Source organism: Vanessa tameamea, chromosome 14 (assembly GCF_037043105.1).
Source record: "Vanessa tameamea isolate UH-Manoa-2023 chromosome 14, ilVanTame1 primary haplotype, whole genome shotgun sequence".
Lineage (NCBI taxonomy): Eukaryota > Metazoa > Arthropoda > Insecta > Lepidoptera > Nymphalidae > Vanessa > Vanessa tameamea.
The window spans coordinates 7,133,848-7,140,668 of NC_087322.1; the positions used below are offsets into that span (position 1 = coordinate 7,133,848).

At 31.4% G+C, this 6,821-nt stretch overlaps 1 long non-coding RNA gene across 1 annotated transcript; it reads right to left on the bottom strand.

Annotated features, from left to right (window-relative positions):
* Positions 1 to 3,344: 3,344 nt before the first annotated feature.
* LOC135193629 (uncharacterized) lies at positions 3,345 to 6,308 on the bottom strand. The gene is made up of 4 exons (XR_010309344.1): positions 6,206 to 6,308; positions 6,050 to 6,133; positions 4,924 to 5,111; positions 3,345 to 3,540 (listed from the first exon to the last, which is right to left on the bottom strand). It is a non-coding gene; the product is annotated as an uncharacterized LOC135193629 (long non-coding RNA).
* Between the last annotated feature and the right edge of the window lie 513 nt (positions 6,309 to 6,821).

The following is a 6,821-nucleotide window of genomic DNA, read 5'->3' on the forward strand; positions in this document are numbered from 1 at the left end:
ACAGTGGCAGTCTTTGTATAGACACGAGTAGGAAGGGTAAACTTATAACACCTAGTTTCCGACTTCGCAAAGTTAATACGTCCATCTTGGGGCACCGTATTCGTTTCTATAATAGGATTCCACAGAGCTTTAACTTGGCTTAATAAAATATTTAAAGCTCAGGAGAAAAAATATTGTTTAATAAGACATATTACTCACTACATAAATAATATTATATAAAAGATAAAAAAGCGTGGACTTAGTATTTGACTTAGTATTAGTAGTTGACTGCACACCTTGGGAATGAAATGATCGCCTCCAGGCTGCTTCAAATAACTAAAATATAATTATCATAGTACATGGAAAATGGTTAAAAAAAAATATATCTATATATCCCGCTGAGTTTCTTTCGCCGGTTCTTCTAAGGTCCGAGGTGCTAAATTCCGAACCGGTGGTAGATTTTTGACAATCAATAAGCAAGTGTAAACACTTCTATATTGAATAAAGATTTTTGACTGTTTTGACTATTCACTCTTATCCAGGATACAAAAATTCATTGCACTTTACATAATACGTCATTGACATACTCTGCAATTAAAACAGTGGAAAAGCTACTGATACTACTGAGTTTCTTGCCTGTTCTTCTTAGTAAAATCTACTTTCCGAACCGGTAGTAACTTTACTTTTAATTCAATACTGTAACGTGACGATTCGAAAGTGCTTTTATGAGCCTACTTGAATAAAGAATATTTCATTTAATAGCATAATTTGTGTATAGCTATTATTGTGTATTTATTGGTATATGTCAATGTATGTAGGTATACATTAAAACACTAACCGCACAGATTTCAATTTTCGAACATAAACCAACAGGTGACCTTATCACTAACACTTGACGAACATTTGTGTGCTGGGAATATTTGTACTTTTAATTTCTTTATTTTTTACCAATATAATGTAATACAATAAAGAGTTAAATAAATAAATATTCCAAATAAATAAATAATCATTTCCTATACTTTGCTGACAATTCCGTCTAAAATTGATTGTGTTTAATTCATTAAATATATGATTTATTTTATATGAAATTCATAAATATTTTACATAAAAAGGAACGTTAATATGAGTTTTCTCGCATCGCATTAAACGGTCTTAAAAAATCTTAAATTCGCTAACTCATCGAAAACGGTTATGACGATGGCTTATACAAAAACTGTAACGAAATTATGCAAACGGGAATAATTCCGTTTACACAATGATATCTACAAGTAACAGTCGCGATGAAAACGTATTTTTACGTGAATTTAATATTTTGCTAAACATTTTTCGAGTAGTATTCTCTTGACTTGTAAATAGGGAATAAAGTCGGTAAGTATGTAAAAAAAGTTATTAGCAGACAGTTCATGACCTACTGTTGACTGAGACTCTTCTTTTAAGAAGAAAATTTGTAGCTCAATTCACCAAACTGGTCTGATGCAGATTAGTGGTTAAAAATAGGGCGATATCTCATCAGATACATCACTTCCTTTATCGTCAATCACAAGAACTATAAGCAACTTTCATTTAAGATTCACCTGTTCTAGTCACTTGTCATCTCGGCTCAATGTTAGTCTGTAAAGATATTTAGGAAGACAATTTTGAACTACTTCTAATTCTTATCGTATCCATTTGAAACCTTTTCAGTATGCTTAATATGAATGGTACTACAAAACTTTGGTGTCATTAAGCTGATCTGATTACGTTGCGAGGAGATGGAAAGTGGGAATCTTTATTGGCTTCCCGTATAACTCTCGAGTTTGACTTCATTTGGATTGCTTCGATGTGTTTCATATACTACACTTGATATCACATTATGCAAACAAAAGTTTAGTCTTATAGATTTTTAACTATACTTTTTTGTATAAATGAAACCTCTTAACCGTAATAAAAGTAAAATTCAATGTCATACACAAATATTGAAACGCGTTACTAAAGCAGCTAATGCTATGTTTTAGTCACGGTTATTTGAACGAACTATTTTTATTACCATGTTATTTCCATTTTTATATAAAAATTATTAATTCTCTCGATAGATATTTTATCATAACATATGTTTTTAATATAATAATTATGTGAATATGAATTTTCAATATACAATGGAAACTTTATATTAAAACATTCTTTATGCAAACATATAAGAATCGGTTATGAGAGCAATATGCAGAAGACAGTGGGCTAGTATTACGAAGAAGCTCTTGTATTCTATATCAGACACACCAAGCTAAAATCAGAAATGGCACATAAAACTTACTTTTGTTCAAAAGTATTGTACTTTAAATTGTCATTATATTTTTCGTGTTTATGATTAATAATTGTAATGTTTATTTTTTATAGAGCCTCAATATGGTTCATTACTTACGTAGTTTTCCAAATAGAAATACCTTGTATTTATTTTTTGTAGTATAAGGTTAACAGAAATATAAACAAATATTTATTTTAAGCTATCATATATGTCATATGTCTTTAAGAAATTAGTATATTATGTTTAATAATTCCCCAAGTATAGAAGAAATTATATCACTATTTATTTTTATTTTTCCTTTAATATCTAAAAAAATATCGACATCAAAACCAAAGTAAATTCATAAAACAATATACTTATCACTTTTATTATACTTTCTGTTCTAAGAACAACGAAAACTAAAAGAAAACCAAGAATCAATAAATTCTCTACGATACTGTTTGCCGTTACACAAACCAGTCTTGAAATCAATTTCTATTGCAATTTACTTTATACTTCTGTACGATAAACGATATTATTACATTGTTTTCTTACGTGCTCGGTATAATAAAGAGAGGTAGCATTTATTTCCCGCTATTAAGCTAACATATATATTACAATGGATTATCGTCCATTTCGATATATCTAACTGACAAATATTAACTTTAATAATGATACTCGTCAAAAATTCTATGAAATTCGGTTTAAATTAATTGGTATTTAGGTGATTGTATACAATTAAAAGGAATATTTGACTAGCATGTAGTAGATTGTAGGACTTTGTGCAAGCCCCTTTGGGTAGGTTAGGGTTAAGTCCCGGTTTTCGAGGTGAGTGAGCCCTCTAACTACAGGCACAAGGGACATAACTGTTTAGTTTTCACGATTGGTGACCCATTGGTAATGTAAGAAATGTAGACATTGGTCTACAGGCTGGTGACTGAAATACAATATCGATAATATCTTGGCGAGCCGTACGTAATGTACGTAAGCTATAGTGGTAATGGTCGCAACTTCGATTCCCACTTATGTTAAATACAGAGACGATAAGTATCGTTATCCGGAATTAGTTTTGTATAATACAAATATGTTACAATATAAACGCTCGTTGCAATTTAACTTATTTATTTGATATCTGAAATACGCATTTTCTGACTCAATGAAGTACAATTAGTAGAAAATAATAGATTTCTTGTTTGATGTTTTGAAAATGCTTCGTGTTTCTTATGCTTCAAACCCATCGCATGTAGTATCACGTGAGCCACTTCCACTGGTAGAGTGCATAGAGGTGTAATCAATACCGTCTAAAATATGGATATGTTTTAAAAAATAAATTATAACTTGGTACTGCCAGTAAAATACAAATTGAAGTAAAGTTCATGTTCAGCAATGTAATGGTTAATTGTTGTGGATACACAGACATAAAGACCATTAACAGTTTAAATCCCGTGATCGGTAGCGTAATGATAATGAAGATCAGTATTGCCTTTTACAATTATAATATGCGCTGAGAAAACAATACCATTCCATTCAAAAACCTTGTCATAAAATTAACCAGCTCAAGCTTTGTCCGGGTTGTAGAAGAACAATGGTGCACGCAAACCACTTAACGTGTACTTTGAAGGAGAATTAATATACAAAGACAAAATTCAGATTCCTTTTTTTTCGTATGGCAACTTACTATAGTTTCCTTACAATCACGAATGAATGACTTAGGGAGAATGTTGCCCGTGTTGTACTATTTCGTTTTTTGCGCTGTTATGAAATTAATAAATTTTAAGTTTTTTTTTTCAATTACGTCACATAAACCTAACATTTCTTTGACAGGAACCACTTTTGATTTAATTTCGTATCGTCGTCTACGATTATTAATTAAGTGAAGAACCTTAAATTTGAGTTTAGTCTTATCCCTCAATGCTTAATTTCGTTTTTCAAACATAATGTGCCCCGCCAGTTGCCGCCCGCGACTTTGCTAATGCGTGAGGGTGGTGGGGTATTAGACATTAGGTACATTATATCTTTTTCTATATCCCTGACGACTGCCTCGTTGGTCTGATTGCATCGTTGGTCTAATGGCTAGATTGAAGGCCGCAAACCCGGGGTGATGGGTTAAAACCCCAGAAATATCCTTTTTTCGTTGTTGTGATATTTGTCATCCCATTAGATTATGAGTGTGAGGAAAAAAGGAGTCTGCCTGAGTTTACACAGATACTTGTACACAAGAATATGTCCTGGGTAATTCACTGGTCAGCCTTGAGTTTGGCTGCCTATAACACAAGTTTTACACTTACCTGGATCATAAAATTAATATTTGTATTTTTTTTATGGTATAAGTTGGCGGACGAGCATATGGGCCGCCTGATGGTAAGTGGTCACCACCGCCTACAGACAATGGCACTGTACGAAATATTAACCATTCCTTACATCGTCAATACGCCACCAATCTTGGGAACTAAGATATAAAGTCCCTTGTGCCTGTAGTTACACTGGCTTACTCACCCTTCAAATCGGAACACAACATTACTGAGTACCGACTGTTGTTTGGCGGTACAATATCTGATGAGTGGATGGTACCTCCGCAGATGGGCTTGTACAAAGCCCTATCACCAAGTTTCATAAATATAGCTATGTTAAAATAAATAAATATAGTATAGGTATTCCAATCACTAATACATTAATTGCCATACCCGTCGTCTATCAAAGTACGCGAACGGTAAGCAGCAGTTTTCTAAAACGTCAGAGAATGTAAAGAATAGATACGTCAGATTGGTTCCTTTAGCTAACTCGATTGGATTCTTTTCTTTGAATATCAAACAGGAACGTGCTTCAATGTACTCGATGCCTCTTCGGACGACACTGACTAAACGTTTTGGACCTTACAGAGATAAGATAGAACTATAGATGATATTGTTTGAATACTGTAACTATGACCATTTATATTATTTGATATATTAAAACAGTTTTAATAATATACTAAACTTTACTGAGTACCAAAAATAAAACTTATAAATTTAAGAGAGTTCTCTCGTTTTGGGGAGATGTCTTGGAGCTTATTGCACCACGCTGCCCCAATCTGGATAGCTCGCGACGTATTCTTCCACCGCTCGTGTAAAATTAAAAGCGAGTAGGCGTTGTCGCATTGTTTGAACCCACAATCTCTGTTTAATATTAACGTGTTCTAGCCGCTTAACCACCTCGGCTCTGTTCTAAGTAGCTATCAATAATTTGTACCGCTAATAGGTCTTTGTGGCAGTTAGGGCTTATATTTCGAGCCCCTGATAATTAAACTGGCTCACTCAACTTCAAAGCAGAATAAAGCAATACAAAGTGTCGATATTTTGTTATAGGATATAAGGTAAGTATTTAGCCAGACTATCCTCACTGGTCTTAAAAATTAAGTATTTTCTTATAAATTGAGAACCAATGAATATGAATTGAATAATTATGAGTGAAAAATGTATATACATTAAAATTTATTGTGATTAAGTCAGGCATTCAATTATTTTCCACAAATAAGTAGCTAAGTACTCGTTATATTTCAAAACGATTTTGAAAAAAAATATCAAAGAGCCTATTACGAAAAACGGTAATAACTCTCTGCCTTTGTTCTGTAAGATGAAGATTACAAAAACCTATCTCGGTAATGGTGGGCGTAAAACGACCACTTCATCTGTTACTAGAAAATGAAGCCCTAGAAGTACGAGTACTACAAAATATTAGCTTATTTTAACTCGCGAATGTTTATTTTTAAAAAAGAAGTAAGAAGAAAAATTATTAAAACCTCTTTGCTTAATTCAAACGATATATACGTACTTAATAAAAAAAAATTAAACGCGAATTCAATTTTTCCGTCGTTCCATTCACATGGCCAGTTTTCAGGTAAATTGGATATTGTATCTAAAAAAAATACATAAATTTACATATTTAAATAGTCAGTAAATATTTACATAAGTAAAAAAATTGTCAAACCTATTTTGTTACAAGTATATGTTGCTTTAACTAGAATTAAGCTAATTATTGTTATATTAAAAACGTAGTCTGCGACTCGACACGTCTGGATATTTCGATAAAAATAAAACATTTATTTTGAACCAAATATTAAATTACATTTTATGACATATAGTATATTTTAAGATTATTGATATGTATTTTAAAATTTTACTTTTCAAATTTATGACTCGTGGTATTTTATTATTTATGTTCAAATACAATATAAACAACAAATAATATAAAATATATATATTAAATACTTAGAATTTATTAACATGTTTAGTTAAAGTCTAATATAATTTACACTCAAAGTTCATCAAAGGTCATACAAACCACGGAGCTCAAAGGTTTTAATGAAAAAAGTGTTAATATACTGCGTTCGCATTGTTTTTTTTTGTTTTTGTATAAATATATATCATAGGAATATACATATATCAAAGATTAAGCAAAGTTCATCTTCGCTTATGTAGATAAAATAAAATATTCACAGCTTCTAATAAAAAAAACATTCTTACAGTCCAAATTCGTACACGTTATAATAAACTTAAATGAAATATGATAGAAACATATTTTAAACTCTAAGTATTATTTTATT